We start from the raw sequence: 16,867 nt of genomic DNA on the forward strand, positions 1-16,867 counted from the left end.
ATATGTATGAATAAATTAACTAAATATTTATATGTACATAAATTGGTAGATAAGAGACATTTGCGTGCCTTTTTCTTAACATTTCGAATATAAAAGTCGTCGTCGGGCTCCAGAGTTATATATATATATATATATAATAAGACAATAAAGCTAATAATAGTCTTTGCTTAAAGTTTTCGCACTTGTGGTACGCACTCATTAAACAAGCAAGCAGAGGGTAAAACTATTAAAGAAAATTCTTCTCATTGGCTCTGGTAGTAGGTTATTTCCGCTAAAGGATATATACAGTGGAATAGTTTTATAAGAAATCCGAGTATATTTATGTAAGACAAATATTTTCACATTAAAATTAATATAAAGGTGACGTAACTAAACACATCAGAGCACTGAATGGCTTGTTGATAAAGTCGCCTAAGATGCTCACAACTTATCGTTTCATTGGATTCATGTTTTCCGTAGGTGCATGCTGTGAGAAGGCCCTCCAGATTTGTGGATTTCAAAACATTAATTTATTTATTTATTAAAAGTTTTGTTTTCTACCTCCGATTCACTGCAATCCGGCTTATGTCCAAATGCACTTATAATAGACGACCATAGAAGCAGGGGCTTTCGCAAACATAGATTTATTTATATTTCATGGATCTCTTCTCATTTATTTGGATGGTGGAGAAATCGCTCATGGCTGAAGTTAACCTACAATTCGCAAGCACGATTTATTTCTACAAATCCCTCCGCATTCCCCTTTGGGGGAAATTTACAATTAGTGCACGACTTTCTTTCCCAAAATTGTTTATCAATCTATTCACCCTTTTTGAGTAAACCGATTTCTTTAGAGAAATAATTTTCCTACGTTCCAGCCACGCCCAATTCACACGCACGACGTTCTCTGCTCCTCCTCCCCTAAACTCCGTTCAACACTTTAAATTCTTTTCATAGTCCCTGTGTTCAGCTTCGAACTAAAGTCACCATGTCTAAGGGAGCTTGCGCAAAGGAAGCTTTTCTCTCTTTGCTCTCTACCTTAGCATATTTTCCATTCTCCTCTTCCCATCTCCTCTTTCAAATAGACTATACATTAATGCAGATTTATTTACTACTTCACAAATAAATTTGATCTGGCTTTCTATTTCGTTTAAAAATATATACATGTATATATATATTTATATCGATGTATATATGTATGTCTCCTAATTACTTTGAAATGGCCGAATAACTTATAGATACCCTCAAAGACCTATACATGTACATTATCTCTTTCATACATATGCCTTGCAAAGACAGACTGAATACAGGTCTTTGGAGATATGAAGATGAAGTGCTTTTGAGCAGGAGCAGATGTATCGGTCTGCTAGATATTTCTCCTATTCCCCCCCCTTCACCCCCCCAAAATAAACTCTGCCTCTCTCTTCCCCCTCTCTCACCAACCTCTATCTCTCCCACCTTCTCTTTTTCTCTCTCTATTTCTCTATATCTCTCCCCATATCCTTCTCTCACTTTCTCGAACCATTCCTCTCCATTCCTTTCTATTGCTGTGGCTCACAAGCCAAAGAAAAATTAATTTCCTGCAGAATATATAGAACATTAACAATAGGTTTCCATTTCACATCAACCTTAGTCAGATTTATCAAGGCAAGACAGAAAGATCACAACAGATCCGTAGATATTGCCAGTGGTTCAGGTCTCAAAAGCACAAGCGACCTGAAACACACATGAAATTTTTATAGCTGAGAAAAGACTTTTCGGCACAAATTGCTCTTAAAATGTGTCTTGAAACCATAATTAAATAAAATACTTTTCGTTCTTGTGTTTTTGTATTTGAACGCATTATTCAATGGGAAATAAAAGAAGGGAAAATTAAAAATTCCTGAATATAAATTTAAACTTAAAAATTATTTGCGACTATGTATAAATATTCACATAATTCCCAGGTTAAGTTGCTTTGATAATTCGTTATGCTTCTCTCTTTCATTCGAGTTTCTCCTTTGGAACTGAACTATCACGCATTATTTCTATACACTATAGAGCTGTTTCTCCTTTTGAATTCAACTACCATGCTTTATTTTCTATATATTCTACAAGTGGTTCTTTCTTTTATTATATGCTCAATAATATTATCTACTAAATCTAAAATTAATTTATATCTTATTAATCGTATCACATTTTCAACTTTTATTTAACGCTCGTTTCTTGTTTCGTCATTTTTTTTCGTATTGTTTTTTCTTATAAAGAGAGTAAAGAGAATGTTAACAGAATTTGTCCTAAGAAACTAAATGTACTTAATACAACAACGAGCCATCTATCATGCCCGACAAACTGGCCAACAAAGGGCTGGAAATACCGGATGATGTATGATACACTACAATAGGTAGCAATACGACTCCAACAAATCTGAATTGGAAAATATACATACAAACATTTTATAAACGCTCCTAAAAATATGAAATTAAATTATTATTGTTACAATAAATTTAATTTAATTAATTTATCGTTGACCTTTGAAAGATCGATTGTTTTTCCTTTGCTGACTACGCCTTTAACAAATCTTGACTGTAATTTTTTCTTCTCCCTGAGGAGAATTTTAACAGCTGTGGACGGTCTCATCATTGATATAGCTGCTACAAGCCGATCACTAGCCATGCAGAGTTAAGAGGCGTCGCTATCAAACAATAGCTATAGCAAGTGAATGCTTCGTGAAGGCATGACACCCATCAATCGGTCACATATCTATCAGATAGCGGCTATGTCTCCACTTCTTACCAAACTTATCCGTATAGAGAACATGTTCTAGTTAATTGATCGTATAAAATTTATATGTATATATTACACAAACATATAGTTAGATATACCCACCAATTGATGAGGGCAACCATTGTTGCCTTTACAGAAGTCTAAATAATTATACCTTATCGCTATATCATATTCCATCTGTTCAGTCATGCCATAAAGAGATATGAAAATTTTTGCACCACAAAGGTCTCGCGAGCGAACTAAAGCGCATACCATAGCAACCAATCTAAACGGTTTCCATACATTTTCCATAAAATATGAACGGGTGTCCAAAATTCGTTCTAAAACGAATATATTTAGCTTTCATACTAATTAGAATACTCGTTTCTCGTTCACAGTAGTTTTGGAAAAGCAACCGTATCCAGACAAAGACAAGTGAAAACAGCATAGTAGGAGGCGGCCAATTATTAGATACCCTACACTTTTTAATTATTCGTATCATGACTTTTCCAAGACAACGTGTTACATGGAGAGTGCTTGAAAAATTGCTCGGATCGGAATCATTTCCAATGGCTTTTGTCTTTAGGCTAAACTATGTCATTTTACCGAACTTCATCAAAATATCTCAAAAATTACGACCTGTAGGTTGAACACAAGAGATCAAGACGGACAGACAAGCACAATCATTTTCTAAATCGATCACCGCTCTCATCTTAAATCCTTCACATTGAACTTATTAAAACAAGAGGAAAGAGTGGACAGACAATTAGGCGGATAGACAAGCTTAAATCCATCCGAGTACTACATTCATCCGCACAAACTTAATATGCCCAAGTGGTGAGAAGATATAAAAATCGGATCTTTTTATACTTTTTCACTTATAATGGTTTTCTGAACAACATCAGCGTCAAAAGTCACAAGACAGTCACAAGTATTTGTTTTTGATGCGCTTTTCCTAACTTAAAAAATCTTGTTTTATAACAAAATTGACATTGAAGAGATTTTATTGTGACTATTTGCATACACAAGATCAGAAAAAACTCTCACAAGAAAATGCATTGCTTTCCCTTAAGACTAATGACCGATCACAACTGTTTATACCAAAATGTGTCTGTTAGTCCCAAAGTCTTCACCACGTGGTGAACGCGGTAGTGTTCAGAAAGACGGAGGGAGAGAGAGAGAGAAAGAGAGAGAGAGAGAGAGAGAGAGAAAGAAAGGGAGAGAGGGAGAGAGAGAGAGAAAGAAAGGGAGAGAGAGAGAGAGAGAGAGAGAAAGAGGAAGAAAAAGAGTGAAAAAGAAGCGAGAGCGAAAGAGTGTTTTAGTGGCGGATATCTAAGCAAAATGAAACAAATTTAATTAAAACAATTGATTTAACATTAAAGTAAATTTTATTAGCTTATTGTAAATTTAATTAATTTGCATTGAGTTAAAATTCCTGAATTGAATTTAATTTAATTTCACATCATTTCGTTTATTCATTAGTTTCGTAAGTACAGTAGTAAGACAATGACGATGACAAGTATTTCAATAATATAATCTTACGTTGCTTTACAGTTCAACAGGACAAAGAACTCTAAGGAATTTAACAAGACAAGAGAAAAACTTACACACATACATAGGCACACACTCATGCATACTACTGAAGCATTGCCAGCATACAAGAGGAAAACATATAATGCAAAACCCATTGCATGTCTATGCCTTTGTGCCGATGTATGTGTGCCAGTGTGTGTGTGTGTGTGTGTGTGTGTGTGTGTGTGTGTATCAATATGAGTTTGTATATTATTTGCTGACGCACATCGTAAAAGTTTTTTAAATACACAAATATATATTTTATACATATGTATATAAATATATATATATTTGTACACACATGGAGCTTAGACACAATGACGCCATACGGACAACATCTTTTAGTGAAACGTATACGTACTTTAGTACGCATGCATGTATAAGAGATTGGGATAAAAATATTTACGAAGGCGCACCTATATAGAGAATGAATATGTTTATGTATTGTACTATGGATATATATGTATACATATACATATATAAATGTGCTATTTAGTCGTCGGCAAGTCAATGTCCACATAATTTGATTAATTAAAAAAGGTGTGTTTGTGCATTGCATACAATCTTAAGCGAAGCAACAGTGGTTGATTAAATTTTGTCTACCCAAGGACTTACATACATTAAATAGTAAAGGCAACATTATAACGTTATTTTAAAAATTTCCCTCATTATACATCACGGAAGTGTTCTCGCAATTGCCGATTGACATAGATCCTGTCATAGGGTGTTGAATTTTTAATGCGACTTCTTTCCTTTAGATTGAAGAAAATAAAAAAAAATAAAAAAAATGCATATATATATTTTTTACATTTTTACACGAAAACATGGTCCGATGCAGACAATTTTCAAAAGCTTTCGTCCTTGAGCCGGTGTATCATATTTCATCAAAACATCTCAAAAATTGAGATTGAAAAGAAGCAGCCAAGTCGGACAGACGGACAGATAAGCTCAAAATTACTTTCTGAATCGAGCAGTCTAATAAAAAGTGAGACTATCTCCATTTTTTCTGGATATTGTATATGTCTGCACAAACTATACCACAAGTGGTGTAAAGTGGAGAAAGTTTGCCTTGAAACGATTCTCGAACATATATGATTTCAGAAAATTTTTAATTATTTCATGGATTGCATTACGTTGGCTAAATTTTTCCTATTCAAAGATTCATTGTTAGCAAGGATAATAGAAAGGATTTTGCTCTATCTGCTACATGTCCTTTCGCCAAAAATACGTCTACGACTTTGAAACTTTTAATCTCAATTTCATATGTGATTTTTAGTTCGCTACCAATTCGATCTATGAGATATACGTTATGTACGATATGATAAAAGCTATATATATAGATATATACATACATACATTAATTTGATCAATTCTTTAGAACAAGTTTTCTATACGTATAACATGGTGACAGTCAAAAAAGGAGGTGGGAGCGTAGAGACATAGGAAGTGGCCGCAACCTGGCAAGTATGCCCGATTGGTACATGTTATCTTTTTCGCAATTAAAATGTGGTCTAGTGGACTGTGAGTTAAACTCGATTATGCCGACATAATAGTCGCGTCTTCTAACTATCTGGCTATGGTGAGTTGATGAGTCCGCTTCCGTTTGGTATTGCAATCAAATCTCATACACATTAATGATCGATTTTTCTCGGGCGAAACTATTATTTCATCACTTCAGCCCTTCTGTGATTCCTAAGCGAAAATCTGAACCAAATAATTTCTATGGACCTTTTTTGCAATCAACTTGATATCGTTAAGAGATTTCGTCACAGAGCAAAATATATGATAGTGGAACGAAGCAAAGTGCGGGCCATGTAGCGGATGTATCGTAACTTCTCAGCGAATTCTTTCTGGATCCAGGTTGTCTCTGCTGGCATTGCTCTCGTAGACGGTTACGCCTTGCCCATTGATTAATTCTGAATTTAGTGACGGAAATTCGCGCTTCCATCGCTTTGGCTTTTAAGAGACTTGAATCTGCTCAGATATTCCTTTCCCAATGATAAGCTCTTACAAAGAAAAAGTTATATCCAATCAGCTTAAGCGGATTTTTCTTATTCGTACGATTGTCTCTAATGGGGTCTGTTAGTTTTTATAAAGACTTTTATTTAAAACAAACGATTAATTCTGTGACACACATTGATAATAGCATTGCAAGCGTAACATGCCATGTTAGCTTGAACAGTGGAAGCTTAAATTGCTCGCATCACGTGAGGCGCGACGCTTTATATAACGGTTTTACATACATGCATAGCCGAGGTGCCGCATACACCTACATTCGACTTATTTTTGTTAGTTTTGCAGGAACCTATAGATGAATTTTTTTCTTCCCGCCTGAGTAGCCGAAGGTGAGGAATCTCGACTAGCAAGTCGATGGTCGTGGGTTCGAATCTCAAGTGCGGCACAGTCTTTAAAAACCGATAGCCTTAGATGTTAGTGCTTTTAAGAGTTTAGTCTTAGAATTTATTTCGCTGGCGAAATTAATGATAATAATAATAATAATATAGATGAATAATCTTCCAACTTGACCAAAGTAATCAAAAGAAAAAGTTGAAAAGTTAAGGAGAATATGTCAGATATAACTTTAAGTGCTTAATCATGTTTCAAACTAATAAACGGACATATCGTTATCATAAACTTTTCTCTACAATTTACGCTCATCAAGCATGTACAAAACTTTACATAATGAGAAGCATACTTTTAGGTGTTGCAAAGTTAATACATTTCCTCCATCGTACACATGCAAAAAAAAAACATAAATATATAAATAAATAACTTTTCCGAAAGTAGTTTTAAAATCTTTAATAAATTGAGTTAAAACAAATATATAGAATAATATTTTCTCAAGTAAAAACCTTCTTTGTCGACCTGCTTACATATGTGAATACTTTTTACAAAAAAAGAAAAAAAAAATATATATATATATATATATATATATATAAAATACCCTTAACATATCTAAATTTAAAATCAAAAGGAGAAACGGCATAAATTTCCTTGTGCTCCTTAAGCGGCCACGCATAAACATCGGCTTAACACATTTGAGTATCATATAAACGTCACATAGCAACAAAAACAACAACAATAAAAAAAGAATAAGAACAACAACAACTGTTACACGCATACAGTATACTAAGTTCTTGTGTCAATTAGGTTTGACGATAAACACTTACACTTGCGCTTACACTTGAGTAAACGCGTACGTAGCAACACACTTTTACTTAGTAAAAGTATTCCTTGTTTGCATTAAGTACTTGAAAGATCAACGTCATTACGCATTAAGGGCCCCTGAAGATATACTTCATGAAAATGATAGAATTGCATTTAAATTGAATGGAAAAAATAGGCAATAGAAAATATATATTCATTCACTTTTCACACACAGATTTGTTTTTTCATCAGCAAATGCAATTAAAATTTCCTCAACTTGATCTCTATGCCTTTGAAATTGATTATCACTTATGTTCACAAGGTTCAATATTACGTCTGGTAATTACTTTATGGTAATTAGGGGAAAAATAATTCTTTTTTTTTTCTCTTTTTTTTGCTTTTCTTCTTGTTCATTTCGTTTGAATAGAAGAATAAATATGAATATGCTAAAGCAATGGAAGCGAATGGCTCCGATTTGTCCGTTCGCCTGTCAAAGTCTTTTGAAATGTTGCAGCTGCTTAAAAAAACCTATGGCCAGGTGGTATATGGGTGTGCATAGCCATAGATTTAGTTCATAAATATGCACAACACGGCAGGAAACATGCCCATCAGCCCAAATGGGTTTGAAAAAACTGTCTTCACAACTTGTATGAAATCTTGATATATTAAATGCTGTACGTTCAGTTATCAGTTTACTTTTATCCGCTATAAAGTCATGCTTTGCAAGCTTGCCAATCATTTTACTTTTTTCTAATAGTCACAACTTTTCAACTCCGTCCCTTTAATCTAAAATAAGTAAAATAAATATTGCTATGCTTTCTTTAACACTTATCCGCTCGTAATTAGCCATTATCCGGAATAAGATAGTCTACAAGGGCGCCAAGTCGTAATTTTACCTACCTACCGAACAGGTTAAGTGATCGACTTTTATACAAAAATTATATTTGATATATCCCATATACAGTACATAGTTATCGACGTCTTCCCGTCATAGCTATTGCTTTTGACGTTTCCAACAACTTAACCTATTAAATAGTATGCGTCAGTCTAAGAGAGAGAGAGAGCTTCACTTTCCTCTTATTAAGCTGCAAATTACTACGAAATAAAGTAGGCCACATGCATCGTGCAAAATGTGTTGCCAGTGTTGCATGTGAGCATACGAGTTATAGAGCATATTATAATCTACAAGGATATATAAAGTTTATTGGAAGACTTAAGATAGATTTATCTTTCACTATACCAATCAATCTCTCTATGGTTCTCTCTTGTTTTCTGGTACCTAAGCTTGTCTGTCCATCAGTCCTGTTTATGCGTGTTTATATCACAGGTCGTCATTTTTCGAATATTTTAGTCAAATTTTTGGGAAAAGTTCGCATCATATCCCTTTTTCGATCAAGTTTATTGGAAGATTTGAGATAGATTGATCTTTACTTATACCAATCACTATCTGGATCGGTATAAGCTTGTCTGTCCGTGTGTCCTTATGTAGTTCGCATCGGATCAAGCCCATTTTATGAAAAGCCATTTGATGAATAAATGTAAGACGGTGGTGTAGGGTATTTTATCATGGATGGATTGCGCATTATCCAGTTTTTATTTGTTTTTTCATTATGAATAACGGATAAGACTTTTATTTTGCGCTTATATTCGGATAAGGGAATTAAAATCACATAAGCAAATTAATGAGTTTAAGAGAACTGCATTAATTAATTAATCCTATCTGGATAAAGTATTAATTCATGTATGAAAAATTTTGTTTATCCGTTAAAGAAATTAATTTATTTACACTTTGTTCGAAAGAATGTAATTCTCTCGTTCAAAAATAAAATTCATCCTAATTGAAAATTGATTCATCTCTTCATTATAATAATTAATTCTTTGATCCGTTAAAACTTTCTCGTCCATTATAAGAGAATTCTTTTATCCGTTATTTAATAACAATTATTTTTTTTTATTAAAGCTGAGATGTGTAAAAAATGCATTGCACATTTTGTGAGAAATGATATGAAATGTTGTTTGTCTTGGCACAAGCTTTTGTCTTATGCGTCTATTCAGGGCAAACTTAATATACTTATATACGTTATAATTTTTTCTAATACAACCCTATACGAATTTATGACGCGGCCCACTTTTAAGTACAACTTACGCCATTGTGCTTAACGCACCTATTCACACAAAGACTTTTCAAAATAAGGCTCTGTGTGGGAAGTGACCGAAAAATGCTTCGATCCGAACAATTATCGATATAACAAATGTTATTGAAATGTCTCGAAAATTGCGTTCTGTAGATTGAACACAAGAAAAAAATAAGAGGGAAAGATAGACGGATGAGTAGACAGACACACGGACACTTTAGTTTAAATCATTATAATAAAAGGTGAGTCTATCCCAAGTCTCTCTCCGCATAATATGCTTTTGTACCACAGGTGGTGTAGAGTATAACAAATAAGATAAACTGATAAGTGGAGCAATGTAATAGATAGGGAATGTCTGAAGATTTAAGTGACTGAATACCCATTAAAAATTTATCTGATGTGAAGCAGTGTATGTCGAAGAAAAAAGTATTCATCTTAATAAGATCGCCCGACTGATAGGGAATATTCTTACTACTTCTTGAGCACAGCTTTATATTAGCCTAAGTGGTGTTCTTCGACCGCGTTATTCCGCCTTATTTGTTATTCAATTTTAATTATAAAATATCTAAATAGTACAACTCCCTATTATCATGTTTATAGGCTTCACCATTTGTGGTAGATGTAGGCGACACATAAAAGAATTTTATATAGACCCACCTTTTGTTATGCCGATCGATTTGGGATAAGTTCAGAATCACTTTCTGAACAGAGTTAAGCTTGTCTGTCCACCTAGCTTTCTTGCGTTCAACTTACAGGCTGTAGATTCGTGACAGATCCACCTTTTATTATAACGAGCGATCTAGAATCACTTGCTGTACTGAATCGATGTAAGCCTCTCTGTCCATCTGTCCGTGTTGCTTTCTTACGTTCAACTTTCAGGCTCCAGACACATGATAGATCCACCTTTCGTTATAACGATCGATTTAGAATCGGTGACCGCATTGACGCAAGCCTTTTCAGTCCGTCTGCCCGTCGTGCTTTATTACGTCGAACTTACAGACCGCAGACACGTGATAGATCCACCTTTTATTATGCCGATGAATTTAGAATCAATTTCTGAGTAGATTTGTCTGCCTATCAATCCTGTTTCCTTGTGTTCAACGTACAGGTCAAAATTTGCGAAATATTTTGACAAATATTAATATTATCGATGGATACAAAACCACTTTCTGAAACGGTCTAAGCTTACTTATCCGTCTGTCGTTATGCCGGATAAGATATTTAATAGTAAACCGTGGACTATTATAGTGCTCTTGGTTGCTTTATCTTGTCATAATTATCCCTTTAAATAGTACACACTCTCATTCGAATATGAATATCCCTAACAAAAAGCCTGGTTATGAAATATAGATCAACGTAGATCACCATCAAATGGATGTTAAAAGAAATTCGCTTAAAATAATCAACGGCTGTTGCGGCTCCTCCTACATAAATTAATAAATCCTTTATTTCAATTCAATTATTCAATAAATTTTTTAATGAATAAATAATAATAGTTATTGAAAAAACGAAAAGAAAAGAATCCATAACTTGAGCTGAAACAAAATAGAAATGAAACACTTCGATACGCTCAGTGATAGTTTTTTTGTTGTGTTGTGTTGATTTTTCTCTGCTCAGAATTCCTCTTGTACTTGTAAACAATTTTTTTTGCTTTTAATATTTACTAACTAAAGTATCGTTAAAACATATGCAAAATTATATTCAAAGAATATTTAAAATCTGTGAAATTTTTTCTCATAAAGAAACTTTTTTTTTTCTTACAATATCGAACAACCCCGCAGCTTGCAGGCTGCAAAAAACAAAAAAACAAAATGCGTTTTCTTTTGTTTATTTCTTAACGGAAATCACACACATATTTTTTTTTTATTCAAATTAACATAAAACAAAAAAAAAATTGTAATCAAATCACATTATCGATTAAAATGCATTAACAATAGCCTTTAGTAAAATAAACAACAACAACAACAACATTAACAAGAATAACAAGAATAAATAACTATTATGTGAGAGGGAGTATTTTTTCTCTTCTTTTTTTTATTTTTTTTTTTTTTTTATTTAAAGGATTCTGTAAGCACTCAAATTGGTCAGGCCGTGAGAGAGCGAGAGAGATAGGGGGAAGGTAGAGAAAGCATTACAGAAAAAGCTCTATTGTTCTCTGAGTGTTGTTTTGTTAGATGAAGTCTGCTTATAACCCCTGCCAGCCTGAGCTAAACTATGGTAAAGAAAGCTTACTAAGCGACCACCGTTTATGAAAACATTATATTTCATTGACATTATTCATCCCTAATCAAAGAAATCAAAACAACAAAAAAAGAAAAAAAAAAAAAGCGTTTTGTTTTTTCTTGCTACTAAAAGAACAAACCAAATTTTTAAATATCAAATATACGCATGCAGGCCACCATAAAACACCCCTAAAAGGGTCGTGTATAGAGTCGGTCGATTTTATTTTATTTTTTTTTTTTTCATTTTTTATTCTATTTCTGCAGTTCTTTAACCATGTGTTCCAATTTCCATGGAATTCTTGTTCATTAAACTTTACAAAAAAAAGATGCTTTAGTTTGAGATGCAGAGAGAAATGATTTTTTTTTTTTGTTTTTTTGTTTTTTTTTTTTTTTTTAGGTAGTGGCTAGAGTACTCAACATTACATACTACACTTCTTTCGTTTTGTAACCATTATTCTACCGTGTAATTATTGTTGTTCTTGTCATTGTAATAAAAGAGAGGAACAGCAGTGATGCTGTGTTTATTGGTGAGACTCGGGTGTTTTGAGAGTTTATCTATAAATTTTTTTTTTTTTTTTTTGTTCTTTTATTCACTTGTTCTTCTTTTACATAAATTGATATGCATGGTACATGTGTAAGTGCGTGTATGTGTGTGTGTGTGTGTGTGTACGTTCGAGGTAGGACTTTGGGGTACATTGAAAGGATAGGAAAAAGGCTTTTTTTCGTATACAAATCTACAACAAAAGGGAGTGGCTGAGGTTTGTTTTTTTTTTTTTTTTTTCATTAGTAAATCATAGAAATTCACTCGTAAAACAGATTATTTTTGAAAATAAGAAAAAGAAAAAGTATTGAAATGATTTTTTGAAAACTTACAATAGGAAAAAAAAAAATAAATAAATAACAGAAACCTACTTAACAAAATAAATAGAGTAAGAAAACCATATTCACCGCAAATCGATTCTTAGAAACTTTGCATTTCTTTTCAAATGATTTTTAAATGCTAACATGAATATTAAATTGTAATTTACTGGTAACAGTAATTTAAGTGGTGTGTTTTTAATTTGTCAAAACGTTTCCAATACCCAGAAAAAGCCATCAATGCACCCGTAAAGTAAACATATCTTCTTTGTCATCATCAAATTCTAAACCGATTTAACCATGCTCGGCCGTCTGTCCGTCTGTCTCTGAAATGTCTATAGTAAACATCCTCGCCAAAGGGAAGCTATCCGCTTGAAACTTGGCAGAAACATTAGAAATTCTAGCACGCAGGTTGCTATTGAAATTTGGCTAAATCGGTCATACGACATGCCCATAGTGCAGCAAAACTTGAGATCACCTCTGTCTTCAAAATAAAGAAGAAAATTTCTCATTATTTATAAACCAAAAAAAAAAGAAAGAAAGAAAGACTTGAATTTATCTTCTATGGATAGTTTTGCAGCACATGAGGCGGAAAATATCGCTTAAGCCTACTTAATATTATAGAATATTGAAATGTCATTTTTTTGCCAAGACGTTTGCAACGAAAGCTTCAGAGACACTGTAAAAATTACTTGCGATTGACTTATATCAAATTTGAACCGTTTTATAGATGTTTGTCAGTCTTTTTGTGTGTTAATTGCCGTGATAAAAGTAGCTACGGTCGCCAAAATAGAGATATTTACTGCAGACATACAGTATAACTTTCTAATTTTGCTGTAAAACAAACAGAAAACATTTACCACGCCCATCCAATATTAAAGAGTATGAAAATTTACTTGTACCCTTACTTTTAGTGGTTTTGAGAATAATGGTGATGGAGATATACGATTCGTCTGCAGCCGAATATAATTTTCTTTCTTGTTTTGTGCTGATCTTTTGTTCTAAACATGTAGCTCAATCCTATTTTTGAACGTGATCACTACTAACGCGTTTATCGTATATTATAAACGCAATATATTCCGATCTATAGATGAAATAATCGCTTGAAAATTGTTACTTATGTTCGTTAACAGCGATAGCACAACCAAAATCGCGAAAGCATTGTGCGATATAGGTAAGGGAATAACTTGTATCGCATTTTCAGTATCGATTACTTGATCAAATGATTTTCGAATTATTCCTATATACTTTCTTCTTTCCAGTTATTTTGTTGTCATAATGGATGAACCTTATATATAAATATAGTTAAATTTCCAATATGCTTTAATTGCCGGACATCTTCGAATTTGAAAACTTCTCAATCGCTTACATCATTGTTTTCCTTTTCCACTAATAAGAAAACAGTAAAAACATGTATAAGGAAACAAGAAACACAAGAGTGTCTATCTCTCGAAGAAGTTTACATTTTATCATAACTACCTGACCCACCTATATGGATATATGTCAGCCTATATTCTATACATATATATGGATATATGTCAGCCTTCAAAGAACCTTTCTTAGCAATGACTTGTTATTAAAAGTGACGATTAGTGTTAATATTAAAAAAAAATTCACGGTTGACACATTTTAGCGCAATTGCAAAATCAAAGTACGTGGATTGTTTCGCTATTTGTCCGATTCTTCGCAGATTTATTTTGAATTATTGAAAATCTTACAAAATTTCATGGTAACATACGTGTAGAAACTTTACAATTACATTGAAATGTCTTAACCGGGCATACAATGCGTTTTGTTTATGCATTTTTACGGTACTGGTCACTTTTAACGCTAGGTTACCGCTATTCCTTAAAAGTATTCAGATGAGTGCATGTCAGTCGAAGAATTTGAATTTTTTTAAAGGCGTGCTTTGAAAAGTCTTTTATTTTTAACCAATGCTAAATTCCTTCCGTTAATCCATTTTTTTGTTCAAATCCCCCAAATCGGCAGTAAGAAGCTGCAGTAGGAAGCTGAAATTGCAGCGTAAATCGAAAAATAATGAGTGGGATAAGCAGTTAAAATATCGGAAACTTATAGTTGGGTCTCTCCTTATATCTAATCTAAAAAGGTCAGAGGTTAGAGTTTAGAGTTTAGAGATCTTAAAAAGCAATATTCATAGATATGCCTTAGGTATTAATGACTATGCATATTCACAACGGGTTTTATCCATGATTTGTGCTTGAATGTGAGTAACATAATGAAAATCAAGAGCTTACTCCTTATTCCTACTTGTTGATTAGGTTATGTATCAAAATTTATTGCAAACATAATGACACATCCTCGCGGAACATATAACCTAAAGAATTTGAGATCGACCTCTAGTGCGTATTATCGATTAGACTGACTTTTAGTTTTTCAAAGTTTCTAAATAATGAAAAGAGACTAGACTTATTGAAAAGATTAAATTGTCTATATCCATATTGCGACCGTGAAATGGGAAGCGAACATGGTAAGTTGGATTTTGAATGTTATGTTCTTCAAAAACATATTTATCTCTGATCGAATATTAGAATCCACAGCATTGTGGAGGTTATGGTCAACAGCGTTTTGAAGTCTTTGCTCCAAAGCTTCTTTCTTATCTCCTTCGGAAGACTCACAGTCATCTTCAGACAGGATCTGATAAAGCTTTCTTCAACTTTCTATGTACAGTTTAGGCTTTGAGACATTTTAAATATTAAAAGGAAGAACGAATGAACAGACAGACGGACAGATGTAAACCTACAGAGGTACGCTTCGCTGCGCTGATATCCATTCGTTTCCACATCTTCAATGCTAAGTTCGAATTCTGGCAAATTAAAAGAGAACTAAACAAAAAAAAAAGCAAACGCAAAAGTGTTAACAAACGAAAAAAATGAAGAAAAACAAATTGATTTAGTACATCTCGGTAATTTTTGTTTGGGGTTTCCATACAAAATGAAAACGACTGGCATATTCCCAATGTTCGGCAATGCAAGTGAAGAAAAAAAAGTAAATTTTTTTATAAACTTTTATTGAAGCGCTCGCTTCGCTTCGTTTTCTCTAGTTAATCTTTGCATATTTATTAGGCTTGTTTCGTATTCCGTGTCGTTTCAAATGTGATTTTGTTTCAATTCTCGTTTTAAAACACTTTTTCTTTTTTTTCGCTTTTTAACAAATTTCTATAGAAATTAAGCTCGACGTATCTTTTACCTTTCTTTTATTTTCCCTAACGTTTTTTTTTCTTTTTTTTGTTTCTTTTTTTGTTTTTCGGTTTTATTTTCTTTCAATTTTGTTCGTGTGCATTTTTGTTTTTTTCGAAAATCAAACAAACAAAGAAAAGGAAGAAAAGTTAGTGAAGCATCCTTTTGTAACTGTAAACTAATGCTTCCATGTTCCGTTTTATGCATTACATCCCTTCTCTTTAATTTGAAGAGTCCATATGTCGCGCACACGGACACGCACACATTTATGTAAACGTTTCGGTAAACGTCAATGTAATAGCGATTCAACGCTAATGCGGCTGCTGTTGCTGCTATTTGCTGTGAGTGTATATCATGTATACGGAAAGTTTATATATATACATATATATATATAGATATATATATATATATATATATATATGCATATATATATATATGTATGTGTGTGTGTTTGTGTAAATGTTCTTCACAAGTTATGTGTGTATGGGTGATTTTAGTGTAGCTTGAATTAAATATGGAAAATTGATTTTTCCTGCTTAATGCCGTATACCGGAAATTTTCTTCTTTTTTTTTTTTTGCTTTTTGCATTCTCAATCTCTTCGTTAACTATAAAAATAATTTAAAAAAAAAAAAAAAAAAAAACAAATAGCAAAAGAAAAAGTTCCTTCTATTCCTGTGCTTGGGGACTAATCCAAATTTCGATTTGAGCAGAAATTACCCATGTAAGTATAGAAATCTATTCTTTATCTGTTTTAGTGTTTCTTTTTTCTATCTTCTTTTCTCTTTTTTTTTTTTGGTTCTCTATTCTGATAAACGTTGTCTACAACGACCAACAGTGTTAATGCCCCGGCCCAGCAGTAATATATTGAAAGAAATCACATACTGCTGTGACAGGACAATATCAATGGCAATCGTTTCGTTTCCATTCTTTTATTTATCTATTTATTTATATATATTTCTTCTTTTTTTTTTCTGTATAGTAATTAATTAATAATGTTTTGTGTTTCTCCTT

The 16,867-nt window shown here is 33.0% G+C and overlaps 1 protein-coding gene across 8 annotated transcripts in view; it reads left to right on the forward strand.

Moving 5' to 3' along the window:
* Positions 1 to 16,867, forward strand: part of LOC119638468 (nuclear localization sequence-binding protein) — a 255,425-nt gene that overhangs the window by 207,625 nt on the left and 30,933 nt on the right. The gene's annotated exons all lie outside the window — the stretch shown is intronic.

Source organism: Glossina fuscipes, unplaced genomic scaffold, assembly GCF_014805625.2.
Source record: "Glossina fuscipes isolate IAEA_lab_2018 unplaced genomic scaffold, Yale_Gfus_2 90, whole genome shotgun sequence".
Lineage (NCBI taxonomy): Eukaryota > Metazoa > Arthropoda > Insecta > Diptera > Glossinidae > Glossina > Glossina fuscipes.